Here is a 15,554-nt window from a genome sequence, read left to right on the forward strand (position 1 = left end):
CTGTGAGCTTTCATTAGCCTCTGATAATACCACGATTGCCACAGCACCAAGGCAATTGGGATGAGCCTGGTAAAGTGCCGTGATTGTCGCATCTAATGGATGCAACAATTCTGGGAGACTGCAGGCTGCTTTTTTTTAAGCTGGGGGGCAATAACCATGTGCTTCACTAGCCTGAAAAATGACAACCCCCAGCTATTGACTTTATCATGGATGGCTATCAAAACTGGGGAGGACCACATGCTGATTTTTAAAAATTATTTATTTAAATATATATTTTTTTAAAAAAAGTTGATTCTTACACCTCTCAACTGGAATTTTGGATTATTATTCTTTTGGAAACTGCTCGAAGTCTCTCATGTTTGAAGGGTGCCTCCTCCCAACAGGAAATTCAAAATCTATCCATAGGTGTTCAATGGGATTTATATCTGAACTCATTGCTGGCCACTTCAGAACTTTCCAGCATTTTATTTCCACCCATATCTTGGTGCTTCTTGAAGTATGTTTGGGGTTCTGCTTGAGACTGATGACCTTAGATGCAATCCCAGCGTCCTGACACTCAGCACTACATTGCAATACATAATCCTCTGGTAATCTTGAGATTTCATGATGCCTTGCACACAGTCAAGGCACACATTGTCAGAGGCAGAAAAACAACCCAAAATATCTTTCAACCTCCACCATGTTTGACTGTAGGTACTGTAGTCTTTTTTTTGTGGGCAACCTTCCATTTTTGGTAAAGAGTTGAATGATTTGCTTTACGGAAAACCTTTATCTTATTTTCATCTGTCCATAAGATGATTTACTGAAAGGATTTTAATTTACACATGTTCATTTTGAAAACTGCATTGTATCTTTTTATGTCTCTGTGGAGTCCTTCTCAGTCTACTACCATAGTTTTTCATTTCATTCAATTGTCAACGGATAGTTCATGGTGACACTGATGCACCCTGACTCTGCAGGACAACGTGAATTTTTAGGGAACTTGATTGGGGCTGCTTATCCATCATCCAGACTATCCTTAGTTTAACCTTTCATCAATTTTACTCTGCTGTACACTGTATACAATGGTACATCAAGATTAGAGATGAATGAACCTGTTCGGTTTGCATTCGCCAATTTCAGATTCGGTATTAGCCTTGGCCGGTTCGGGCTCAGCTACCCGAGCATTTTGCTCAAAAGTCAGTAATGTTCAGTAACTGTTCATTTGCAGAAAACCCACTCCTGACCCCATCATAGCTATGTGAAGTATTGGCATGGCTTGGATTGGCCAGAGAAATCATTGTAAAAAAAGGAGGCAAAAGAGTTTAAGCATGATATGCTCCCACGGCTCTACTACCTCATTATTCCTCATACATATTCACTTATTTCCCTGCCCACAGGCATCTCTGGTTGCAGTCAGACCACACTCCCAGACAGCATCTGTGATTAGTTGGAATCACAGACCCTGTCTGCAGGTCTTTTATATCGGGGTGTAAAATAAATAAATAAAATAGCAGAGGGCTCTCCATCTATTGATACCAGCACAGGTAAAGCCCACAGCTACAGGCTGCAGCCCCCAGACATGAGCTTATCTTGGCTGTGTATCAAAATTAAAGGAACCACATGCTGCGTTTTTAAAAAAATATTTAAATAGATCATTTTAAAAAACCTGTGTGCGGTCCCCCCAATTTTGATGCCCAGCCATGAGAAAGCCCGACAGCTGGAGGCTTGTATTCTCAGGCTGGGGAGACTTATGCTTATAGGGCCCCCCAGCTTAAAATAGAAGCCTACAGCCACCCAGGATTGCCACATCCATTAGATGAGACAGTCTTGGAACTTTACCTGGCTCTTTTCAATTGCCCTGGTTCGGTGGTAATCAGGGTAATAAAGGGATAATCACAGTTCAAAGCTGCCACTAAGCCCTAGATTAGAGATGGGCAGGATCTATGAGACCCCCATTACTAATCTTTAAGTGAAAGTAAATAAACACAAACACCAAAAAAATCCTTTATTTCAAATAAAATGCAAAAATCCACCCTCTTTCACCCCTTTATTAACCCCCAAAACACTCAGGTCCAACTTAATCCACACGAGGTCCCACGACAATCCCGGCTCTGCCACATCTGAAGTGACAACGAGTGGCCATAGAACATAGCACACTTTAACTTTAGGCAGAGCCAGAGCTGCAATGATCAGCGGTGACCTAACTCAGATAAATTGCGGCACAGATGGATATTCCCACGGCCCTCACCTGTGACCGCAGGTAACCTGCCATAAGGGAAACTGTCTATAGTGTGTTGGGGCTTTAGTCAAATACTTGTTTGGCTGATGTATGGACTCATTGAGACAGCTATGTGTTTTGTCTGGCATACTGACCCTAATGATCTACTATCAAGTCTAATAAATTAAATATTGCTTCATCTACATGACTACATCACCAGAACCAACCTCAAATCACAACTACATCACCAGAGCCACCATCTGTACATAACTACATCCCCAGAACCAAGCTCAAATCACGATAACATTACCAGAACTAACTTCAAATCATGATAACATTAGTAGAACCACCATCTGTATACGACTACATCACCAGAACCAATTTCAAATCACGACTACACAAACTTCACAGACCTGCATCTTCTGGCACAAAACTGATGTTTTTTTGCCAAGATATGCAGATTTTGTGCTGAAGTTTTCACCCCATATTCCTGTACCCAATCTACACCTCCTGGCAAAAACAAATAATCAAAAAATCATGCGTTATATTGCAGTTTTGATGTGTATTTTTGACATGAGGTGTCAATTTGGTGCAGGAATATGGTGTAAAAAATTCAGCACCAATTCTGAAACACTTGGCCAAAAAGTACATGAAATACTGTTTTTGACGCCATTTTGGTACAGTTTTCAGCTAGGAGGTACAAATATGGTGCCGAAATGTCTGAACCTGATTTAAGCACCAAATTTACATCTTCTGGCAGAAAACCACACCAAAACGGCATCAAAACCATTTTTGTTCATTTTTTCCCAAGTGATGCAGATTTGGTGATGAAATTTTTCCGAAAAAAGAAAAATAGTCCAGCTCATCCCAATATTGACTTTTGAACCTCTGACGTCCTGGTGGCATGAGATCCTGCTGCTGTTGTTGTCAGCAGGCTTGGAACCAAAGGGTAAAATGAATACAGCTTCCGGAGGATATATTCGGATACAATCCACTCTTAAATTCATTAAAAGCAGTGCAAACTTGTAGTTCTCACATGAATAAATAGGAGTCACAGCCAGTAACAGAGCACCAGACGCATTTCGATTCAGTTCTGATCTTAAACTTGGTGAATATGTGAGTTTATCCACACACAGATTTAAATAGACTAATTCATTAGAAATAATCAGTAACTTGTGTGTTTAAGTGAACCAGTACACAAAAATGAAACAATTTAGAAAAACTATAAGAGCCAGACTGTATGGATTTACAATATAATAATGGAAGACAGAATATAAATATATAACATAAATACAACATATATTAATCCTATCACCTAATAATGAAGCAAAACTTCACTTTTTAGATTAAAGCCAAAAGGAGCCTGTGTGCCCAAGAAAAAATCCAAAAGGCTTCTCTATTTCATAACACCTGTTCTCGATCACCTCCACGGGCATGTTTAGGTACTGTTTGTAAGGCAAACACTTGAAAATCATTTCAATTTCGTTAATGAGCATTAATAAAATGTTTTGTCACACTAGATATGTTTCTACCTGAGTTCTCTGATACGTCATGTAAATGTTCCTTGATCATACATTTCAGTTTCCTTTTAGTGGAACCCACATATTCTACGTGAACCCGATTTCAGCACCAAATTTGCACATCCTGGCAGAAAACTGCACCGAAACGGTGTGAAAACAAATTTTGTACATTTTTTGGCTAAGTGATGCAGATTTGGTGTCGAAATTTTTTATGAAAAAATAAAAATAGTCTAGCTCACCCCAAAATTGACATCTGAATCTGTGACCTGGAGAAATGGAAGAGCGTTCAGACTGCTGATCATTATAGTCCCCGAGGGGACTAGTAAAATAAAAAAAAGTAAAAAAAAATTAAAAAGTTCAAATTACCCCCCCATTCTGTTCATTGAAAATTAAAGGGTTAAAAAATATGTGCACATATTTGGTATCGCCGCGTTCAGAAACCCTGATCTATCAAAATATAAAATCAATTAATCCGATTGGTAAACGGCTAGGCGTCAAAAAAATTTCAAATGCCAAAATTACCTTTTTTGGTCACCCCAAATTTTACGCAAAATGCAAAAACAGGCGATCAAAATGTAACATCTGCGCAAAAATTGTACCATGAAAAACATCAACTTGAGACGCAAAAAATAAACCATCACTGAGCCATATATCCCGAAAAATGAAAATGCTACGAGTTTCAGAAAATGGCACAAAAAGTGCGCCACTTTTTTTGGACAAACTTGTGAAATTTTTTAACCCCTTAAATAAAAGTAAACCTATACGTATTTGGTGTCTACAAACTCGTACCGACCTGAGACATTACAACAACACATCAGTTTTATCATATAGTGAACATGGTGAATAAAATATCCCAACTATTATTTGTGCGATCACACTTTTTTTGCAGTTTTTCCGCACTTGAAATTTTTTTGCTGTTTTCCAGTACACTGTATGGTAAAATGTATGATTTCATTTAAAAGTACAGCTCGTCCCGTAAAAAACAAGCCCTTATATGGCAAGATTTACGGAAAAATAAAAAAGTTACGGCTCTCAGAAAAAAGAGAGCATTAAATAAATAGATAGAGTCCCTGTGAGGACACACTGCAGTTCTCATGAGCAGTAGTGTGTTCACATTACCGACCGTGAGAAATGACCTGTAATTACCTCTGCAGGCTCGTTACAAGGCTGCATAAAGTACAGTGTGTCAGTCGCGGCTGGATGCAAGCATCGTGGGACCTGTGTGTGGATTACGCCGGAGCTGTGTGTTGGGAGGAGTTAAAAAAAGGGTGAAAGAGGGGGCTTTTTTATTTAAAATAAAGGATTTTTCGGTGTGTGTGTTTATTCACTTTACTTACGGGTTAATCATGAAAGCTGTCTTATAGACACTGCCATGATTAAGCCTGGACTTAAATGGCAGCGATCCGCTGCCATTTAACTCCTTATTACCTGAATTGCTACCACATCACGGCAATCTGGAAGAGCCGGGGACACTTCGGCACTGTCGCATAATGGATGCGACAGTCTCGGGGCAGCTGTGGGCTTATATTCTTGGCTGCGGGAGGTGGGGACTATAACCCTGGCCCTCGCCCTCCCCAGCCTGAGAATACCAGGCCGCCGCTGTGTGTTTACCTTGGCTGGACAGTAAAAATACAGCGGCGCCCGCGTTTTTTTTTTCTTTTTATATGTACGTTTGATTTGTATGTGTATTATATATGTCTGTGTCTGTGTCTGAGTGTGATCTGTGTGTGTTTAATCTCTGTTACGCTTCCTATTCCTGTTAAAATGACATCAGTTCCCTGCAAAATGCAGGCAGTGATGAACATTATGTCCCGAAAATGCAAAATACCGCAGGGAATAACGCAGTAAAACGCAATGAACCGCACAGAATTTGCTACCTGCGTTATTCCCTGCGGTATTTCACGATTACATTACAGTCAATGGAGTGAAATCCCGCAGCTACCTGCGGAAAAGAAGTGACATGCAATTGCTTTTGCTGCGGGAATCCCGCAGCAAAACATGCAGCTGTCAAAATCTGCCTAGTGCACACAGCATTTTTTTTTCCCATAGGATTTGCTGGTGAATCACTGCAGAGATGTTATGAACATTTTGTGCAGCGAAAGATGCAGCAAATCCACAGGAAATACGTGGCAAAAACCGGCAAGTGCGCACAGGGCCTAAAAGCAGTGCAAACTTGTAGTTCTCACATAAATAAATAGGAGGCACCTGCTAACCACTAAGGGATGTTTCAGGTGTGGTTCCTTCCCTTGCAAAACCTGCACATTTTCAGCAAAAAACATGAATTAGATAATTTTGATCATAGTAGAATATTCAAGATTCACAGTTTTCTTAACTGTAATTCTAACTTTGTTGTTTAGATTATTTCTTGCAAAGCATGTGATGTAAAATATTTGGGTTTCATTAAAAGGAAACTGAAATGTAGGGTCAGGAAACATTTACATGACATATCAGAGAACTCAGATAGAAACAGATCTAATTTGGCAAAATATTTTATCAATGTTCATAACCGAAATACAAATGATTTTCAAGCATTTACCATATAAACAGTACCTAAACATGCCTGTGGAGGTGATCGAGAGCAGGTGCTATGAAATAGAGAAGCCTTTTGGATTTTTTCTTGGGCACACAGGCTCCTTTTGGCTTGAATCTAAAAAGTGAAGTTATGCTTCACTGTTAGGTGATAGTATTAATGTATGTTGTATTTACGTTTTGTATTTACATTCAGTCTGTCATTTTTATACTTTTAATCTATACAGTCTGGTTCTTATAGTTTTTCTAAATTGTTTTATTTTTGTTTTTAACTGTTTTTGTACTGGTCCGCTTAAACACACATGTTACTGATTATTTTTAATGAATTGGTCTATTTAAATCTGTGTTTGTATCAACTTACATATTCAACAAGTTTAAGATCAGATCCTGATTGAAACGCATCTGTTGCTCCGTTACTGGCTGTGACTCCTGTTTATTCATGTGAGAACTACAAGTTTGTACTGCTTTTAATGAATTAAAGAGTGGATTGTATCCGAATATACCCTCAGGAAGCTGAATCCTTTTTTACTTTTTGCTGAATTTTTTACACCATATTCCTGTACTAAATCTACCCCCCCTGGCAGAAAAACACAAAATCGCACCATAACGTATGAGGTTTTGATGCATTTTTTTTTTTTGACAGGAGGTATAGATTGGTTGCAGGAGTATGGTGTAAAAATTTTAGCACCAAATCTTTATCTTTTGGCAAAAAAACATCAGTTTTGTGCCAGGAGATGCAGATCTGTGACGTTTGTGTAGTCGTTATTTGAGGTTGGTTCTGGTGATGTAGTCGTATACAGATGGTAGTTCTGGTAATGTTATCATGATTTGAGGTTGGCTCTGGTAATGTTATCGTGATCTGAGCTTGGTTCTGGTGATGTAGTCATGTACAGATGATGGTTCTGGTGATGTAGTTGTGATTTGAGGTTGGTTCTGGTGATGTAGTCATGTAGATGTAGCAATATTTAATGTTTTAGACTTGATACTAGATTATTAGGGTCAGTGTGCCAGACTAAACACATAGCTGTCTCAATGAGTCCATACATCAGCCAAACAGGTATTTGACTAAAGCCCCAATACACTATAGACAGGTGTCCTATCATTCAGCTGGCAACTATCTCACCTGACTCTCCCATACACAGGAGCACTCTCTTTTTTGAGTGCTCTTGTGTTCTCTATGAGACAGACGCTACTAGACATCTCTGGCAGTGTACTCACCTCTTTCAGAAAAAAAGTATCTACAGTCCAAAATTGGACATGGTGAGTCCTCATTTCCCCGACAATCACACTGTTGGACGATCCTGTCTAACTCTGTAGTCCCCAACTGTGGTCTGTGTACAAGCACCATAACTACTATCTGAAGGGTATATGAACCGTTAGGGTATGTGCACAGCATGTCTTTTAGACATTTGCAAATCTTTTCAGTTTTTCAGATAGAGGACAGGTAAGTTAACACTGGCAATCCTTTTTTTTTTTTTGCTTCTTTTCTAACATGTTTTGGCTGCAGTTTTTTTTTTTTATTATTATTATTATTATTATTATTATTGAAATTGTATTAAGTACTAGTCAGCAACTTCCAAGTGATAGCAGCCGAGAAACAACTTTGTGTTTTTAAAAATCTCAAGCTCTTAAAAGAAACTAAAAAAAATTGAACGTATGCGCAGGAAGTTCAGATCTTCATTCTTTTAGTGTTTAGCAAAGTTTCAAGTGTGTTACAGAGTAGATCCGCTTTAAATAAATGTTGTGTGCACATACCCATAGTTTTACGTTGTCAGTAAAGTGTGCGAACACTTAAAGTGCCTTGTGCAGCATGAAAGCAAAATACAGCCCTGCATGACTGTACATACTATATTTTAACCCTAGAACACATACCAGGGGCCTCGCAGGCCTGCTAGATTACTTGTTTTCTATAGTAGATTTCTATGGTTGCGCGTTCTAAGGTTAAAATTGCTTTTCACCTTCTACAGGCTCTAACGCCATTCACAATAAGCGGAGTACATGGGATTTTTTTCATGAAAATACTTGTGATGCAAATAGGGCTTAATATTAGAGATGAGCTGATCTTTTAAAATTCAAATTCACCGGCTTTGCTGAATGTCCCAAAATAATTTTATTTTAAGCTAATGATTTTGCGTGAATCACCTAATTAAAAAGCCTCTAATTGCCTTGATAATATTTGTACAACACTTTGAGCTCCCATTGGAGTAAATTTAACACGTTTTTGAGCCCTGTAATGCAAACACAATCTATTTAATATTCAAATTAATTCCAACTATCTGGCTAGGGGAAAACGGATGGTAAACAGAAGTAGCCAACATGTCAACAGCATATTTAACAACACACTGTAGTATAAGACTTTATATTGTATAAATGATCTACAAAATGATCTATTATGAGGTGTGGAGGTAGATGTATGCAATGCTCTCTTTAATGGCAGCTGGTGAAAAAGGAAGTAGCTGTGGCATTTCCACGTGGTTGGGTGAAATAATTATTCCTATTTGGGAATTATAAAGAGCTTTGCACTTTGGTAAATGAAAAAGTGACAACTTTTTCAAAGCCATCCAAAAATGATCCCTTTAATAAGAAGATAAAACAAGTGTAATATACTATTTTAAATGAAAAAAAAAATAATTTCTTCTCAACCAGAAGAGAAAAAATATCTATTTGTTGCGGTGCACAATTTAATTGCTTTCATAAATTCATTAGGCAATGACAAAGGCTTTTTATCAATCCATCCAAAAATGATAACCTATTTCTGAACGAAAAACAATGTAATTGTCCTGAATGTGCAGAAATCCTGGCTTGTAGTAATTAAGCCACTTAAAGAATTAACTTTACTTTTAGTGCTTTTTCTTGAGGGTACAAACATAAGAGAAAAATTTCTCAGCATCAACAGTATAGTCAAGCACTATGAAGTAAAGTGCACAGCCAGGAGGTGTGTGGCTGACATGGCTGTGCCGTGGCAGTGACAGGAGCAACACAGTGAAGAGTTTAGATGGGGAAGGCACAGAGTTGCTTGTCAGTTTAAGGCCAGCAACAGTAGCCCCAGCAGCAGCAGTCAAGCATTATGAAACACAGTAGGTTGGAGGAGGTGTGTTGCTTTGACTGGAGCAACAAAGTAAGGATTTAAGATGGGGCAAGCAAGAAGATGCTTACCAGATTGGAGACAGCAAAAGGCAGCCCCAGCAATAGCAGTACGGTCATACACTATGAAACACAGTAGGCAGTCAGAAGGTGTATGACTTTCATGGCTATGCAGAAGATAGAATCGAGATGCTTGGCAGTTTAGTTACAGCATCACAGCCCCAGTAGCAGCAATAGTACAGTAGAGATGACATGATAGACAGTAAGTAAATGCATAGCAGAGTTTATTTCATTGGCACTAGTGACTAAAGAATAGTGTAGATAACTAGAGATGAGCGGACTAGGGAATGTTCAGGCTCACCAGGTACCACCAAGCTTTAAAGAAAAGTTTAGTACAGGACCCATACTTGACCTAAATGTGACCCTGGACACCAAAACCAATGTAATTCAATTGAGACCAAAACTTGTGTGCAAAAAAATTGCAAAATCTTCCTAGTACGGTCTAGGGAGCTGCAAAATTAAGCAATTTGGGGGCAATTGCCCTGCAAACAAATTATTATAGGGAATAAATAAAAAAAATGACGTGGGGTCCCCTCTATTTTCGATAACCTGAGCTGGTAAAGCAAATAACTGTGGGCTGAAATCCTCAGTTTCCGGCTTTACCTTGGCTCATTATCACAAATTTAGTGGGAATCCCACTCAGTTTCCTTTTTGGGGGACACTGTTTAGAACTGGGCACAAAATGCAATTTTTCCTGAAAGGGAACCTGACAGCTGATTCTTGCTGTCTCCTCCATTAGCAGCGTGTAACAGATGCTGGATGTATGATTTCAACTATATATGTTTAACATTAAAATTCTGTCATTTCAGAGAAAATCATAGTTTAATAGGGGCTGGAGACTGATCCACTTTGGAAAGTAGTTGGACAGGTGGGTCCTCAGTTGCTTCCTCCATTCGCTGCCCTAGAGTGACAAGTCTCTCCCTTCCTGCATTTATAGATAGAGACATAAAAATAGCAGGCAAGGAAAAGCCACCAGGGGCTCACCTGTCCAACCAGTCTCTAGTGTGGCTTGGCACCCAGTAACTACTAGATTGTTTCTCTCTGAAACATCACAGCTAGAGATGTGTAAACCCGTAGATGTTCGAGTCTGGCGGGTCCAGACAGACTAAAAAAAAATGTCTGGTTCTGGAACAGATATGTACCTGAACTTGACTCTGGACACTAAATACTATACAAGTATATAAGAACCCGAACGTAAGTGTTATAAAATGGTGTTAGTAAAGGCTAAGGTGCTGTAAAAGTTAGCAAAATGTGGATTAAAGCAGGGTAATTATACTTACTGCATCTCCACATAGCTGTCACATATGTATATTCATTTGTTTCCTCTCCCACCCTCTGTTACAGCATCTGTGATTATTTGCAATCAGACTGCCAGCGTGGTGGCGTCTGTGATTAGTTGCCCTCACAGTAGCTGTCTGGCCTGTTTGGCTACCAGAAATGGAGTGTAAAAAAAAATAATAATTAGAAAAAATGGCTTGGGTCCCCAATATTTTGATGCCCAAGGCAGATAAAGCAGACAGCTGGAGGCTGCAGCCCCAGCAGTGTGCATTTTCCTGGCTGTGTATCAAAACACGATGGACACCATGGGACTTTTTTATAAATATTTAACTAAATAATTTAATAAACCAGCATTTTTTCCCTCCTCATCAATTTTGATACCCAGCCAAGATAAAGCAGACAGCTGGGGGCTGGTACTCTCAAGCTGGGGAGGCCCATGGTTATTCTGTCCTCCTCAGCCGAAGTATAGTAGCCCACAGCCGTCCCAGAATTGGCATATCCATTAAATGCACCATTTCTTGTACTTCACTTGGCTCATCCTGATTACCTTGGAGCAGTTGCAATCAGAGTAATATAGGGGGTTAATGACAGCTGTAATTTGTCAAAAAATCCCAGCTGTCCTCAAGTCCAAGGTTAGTAATGGGTAGGGGTTTATGAGGCCCCCATTACTAATCATGTAAGTAAAAAGAAATAATTACAAAGCAAAAAAAATATATTGAAAAAACCACTCCTTCACTAGTTTATTAACCCCCAAAACACCCTTATAAGGCCAACATAATCCCCAGACACGACGTTGCATAACAATCCTGGCTCTGCTACATCTGAGGTTGCAGTGCACGGTCACATTAGAAAATGTGACTGATCACTGCAGTGTCAGGCACACATTGACAGACCCACAGTTGTGACGTCAGTGAGTTCACCTGAAGTCACGGCTGGCTGTTCCCACGTTACCCCATCTGTGACCTCAGGTGAAATGCCCTGAGGTCAACTCATTGAACACAGTGACCTCAACTCAGGTGAAATTATTGAACTCATTTCTGTATTAATTATTATTATTAGTATTGATGCGGTTTTGTACTATCATTCTCATTTTTGGTAAAAATGTGCCTCTTATTTACATTGCCTAATGTAAATTTCCACAGTAGGCCCCAAATGATAGGGTAGGCAGTGACACCTGAATGGATAGTAACAATCAGTGCCACTGTTAAGAGGTTCATTGTTATACAATGCGTGCTATAACAATTTTTGGTCTGGATCACAGACCAGGGAAGGTGAATCCTACAGTAGGCTACGCTGCAGGAAATTTAGGTTCATTTTTTTGGACTTACAGGCAGTCATTGTATGGTCTGGCTTATCTAAAAAAAAAAAGATCTGTGTTAACAGGCTACATGTTGGAGAAAAGTCTATTTTACATGGACTTAAAAATAGACAAAAGGGAATGTAGAATAAGGCTGTGTTTGTGTTAATGAGCTTGACAGCGGTTAAATACAGTCCTAGGAGTCCTCAAAGTGTCATATCTGGTTTTTCAACACAATTAGATGCTTTGGAATTCTATTCATTTGTGGAGAATCAATTTGGGAAAGTTTAGAAAAGCTGTAAAATTCAAATTTCAAAATATCCCTAATTGATGTAACTGCTAAGACTCTAGGTTTCTGTCAGGGGCGTAACAACCATGGTCGCAGGGGTCGTGACTGCGACCGGACCTGAGGGTGCAGGTGGCCCACCGGCCCCAGCACCTGTTTCAGCTATACCTGCATCCAGCTGAAATACATCACAGCACAGGGTCCTGTTGCCGATTAAAGGGGTTATCCGGCTTATTTTGCTTTTTTTATTATTTCACTATTGGGCTACATTGGGGCAGGTAAGCAGATAGTGACCACTTACCTGCCCTGCTGTCAGCCCCTCTCCCCAGGCTCAGAGTGATCATGTGACTGCTCCTACTGTGATTTGGCTACTTCCGGTCATTTTATGTCAACAGGGGCAGGACATTGTTGACATGCAAATCAGCCACTGCATGTTGCTGCCCTGCTGGGCAGGTACAATGCAATGGGCCCCGCTCCCCTCCCTGTGCGCTGCTATCTGTGCCCTGTATGTGCTGGACAAACAGGGTTGCATTCTCTGTCTAGGACACCATGAGCGCTGGTTGCTCGACAGTGTCCTCAGCTCATTCTGTTGTATGGTGTCCGGGCAACTGTGAACCCCCTCCCCCGTGCGCTGTCTCTGTGATGAATGCAGCCTCCCGTGCTACTGGCTTCTGAATACAGTCAGAAGCAGAGAGCAGGGATGTCACCTGACACCTGCGAACAACAGCACTGAGCTCTGCATTGCTCGGCTGTAAGGACGCTGCAATCATCACAGCAGAGAACAGGGGGGGTTGGGGCAGAGAAAAAAGTGCACGACTGACAGAGCGGGGGGGTGGGCAGAGAAGCAGAGAAGAGAATGCACGGCTGACAGTGCGAGGGGGCAGAGAAGAAAGTTCATGGATGACACCGAGCGGGGGGGCACAGACGAGAGTTCATGGGTGAGAGACAGTGGAGTGCTGGGGGGCAGAGGAGACAGCGCAGGGGAAGAGAAGAGAGTGCATGAGGGGGATTATATATAATATATTATGTAACTAGGTGTGTGTGTGTGTGTTTGTGTGTGTGTGTTTGTGTGTGTGTATGTGTGTGTGTGTGTGTTTGTGTGTGTGTATGTGTGTGTGTGTATCCTATAGACTCACATTAGGGGCAATGTATAATTTGCATTACATACTATTCATTTATCTATCATGTGCTGGGGCAGAATACTGACAGGGAATATGTATGCAGAGGGCGAGGCTGGACAGTGAGGTCGGGCAGTGCCAGCTCTGACTGTCAAGTTCGGCAGTCAGACATGTCATGTTTGGTTGTGCTGAATGTAAACAAAGAGCTGCAGAGAATAAAGGGAAAAATCAAGAGGAACAAAAGTTAGAAAACAAAAGAAATAAAGTAGGGGTGTTTTATATGACAATACAGCACAGATTAGCTTAAAATATTTTTTGGAGTTTATGCCGGACAACTCCTTTTAAGGCTGTGAATATTCACAACTTCTCATGACCATAATCCTGGGCATGAGGAGCAGAGAATATGCCGGAACAGCTGACAGCATGACTTCATACTGTCAGCTGTGCTGCTTACAATGTTGGTCAGTTGCCAGCATACCAGCGCTGGAAGCTGACGTCGGGGGAGCAGCGAGAAAGTGAGGGTAATCATTTAGGTTTTTATTTTTAAATGTGCGGCACGCTGGGGGTTCATAGTTACCAGGATGGGACTGTATACCAGGATGGGGACATGATGTGCCTCTATATACCAGGATGGGGACATAGTGTGGCCATACATAGCAGGATGGCACATGATGTTACCCTATATACCAGGATGGGGACATGATGTGGCCCTATATACCAATATGGGAACATGATGTGGCCCTAAATACCAGGATGTGGCCCGGATGGGGATATATGCTAGGATGGGGCTATATACCAGATTAGGACATGATGAGGCTATATAAACCAGGATGGGGTCATGATGAAGCTATATATACCAGGATGGGGAAATGATGGGGCCATATGTACCATGATGGAGCCATATATACCAGGATTGGGACATATACCAGGATGGGGCAATATACAGTGGGTACGGAAAGTATTCGGACCCTTTTAAATTTTTCACTCTTTGTTTCATTGCTGCAATTTCGTAAATTCAAAAAGTTCTTTTTTCTCATTAATGTACACTCTGCACCCCATCTTAGCAGAAAAATACAGAAATGTAGAAATTTTTGAAAATACATTAAACAAGAAAAACTGAAATATCATATGGTCATAAGTATTCAGACCTTTTGCTCAGTATTGAGTAGAAGCACCCTTTTGAGCTAGTACAGCCATGAGTCTTCTTGGGAATGATGCAACAAGCTTTTTACAACTGTATTTGGGGATTCTCTGCCATTCTTCCTTGCAGATCCTCTCCAGTTCTGTCAGGTTGGATGGTGAATGTTGGTGGACAGCTATTTTCAGGTCTCTCCAGAGATGCTCAATTGGCTTTAGATCAGGGCTCTGACTGGGCCAGTCAAGAAAGGTCACAGAGTTGTTTTGAAGCCACTTCTTTGTTATTTTAGCTGTGTGCTTAGGGTCATTGTCTTGTTGGAAGGTGAACCTTCAGCCAAGTCTAAAGGCCATGTCTCACTAAGCAACATCGTTAGCAGCATTGCTGCTGAGGCACGACTTTTGTGATGTAACAGCGATGTTGCTAGCGATGTTGTGTGTGACATCCAGCAACAACCTGGCCCCTGCTGTGAGGTCGCTGGTTGTTGCTGAATGTCCTGGACCATTTTTTAGTTGTTGCTCTCCCGCTGTGAAGAGAGAGAGCAACAACTGAATGTGCAGTGAGCAGGGAGCCGGCTTCTGCGGACGCTGGTAACCAATGTAAATATTGGGTAACCAAGGAGCCCTTTCCTTGGTTACCCGATATTTACCTTCGTTACCAGCGTCCGCCGCTCTCACGCTGTCAGTGCCGGCTCCCTGCTCCCTGCACACATAGCCAGACTACACATCGGGTTATTAACCCTATGTGTACTCTGGCTAGGAGTGCACGGAGCCAGCGCTAAGCGGTGTGCGCTGGTAACCAAGGTAAATATCGGGTTGGTTAACCGATATTTACCTTAGTTAAAAAGCGCAGCATCGCTTCCATGCGTTGCTGCTGGCTGGGGGCTGGTCACTGGTTGCTGGTGAGATCTGCCTGTTTGACAGCTCACCAGAAACCCGTGTAGCGACGCTCCAGCGATCCCTGCCATTTCAGGTTGCTGGTGGGATCGCTGGAGCGTCGCTTAGTGTGACGGTACCTTTAGGTCCAGAGAACTCTGGAAAAGGTTTT

This window comes from Anomaloglossus baeobatrachus, chromosome 3 (assembly GCF_048569485.1).
Source record: "Anomaloglossus baeobatrachus isolate aAnoBae1 chromosome 3, aAnoBae1.hap1, whole genome shotgun sequence".
In the NCBI taxonomy this organism is placed as follows: domain Eukaryota; kingdom Metazoa; phylum Chordata; class Amphibia; order Anura; family Aromobatidae; genus Anomaloglossus; species Anomaloglossus baeobatrachus.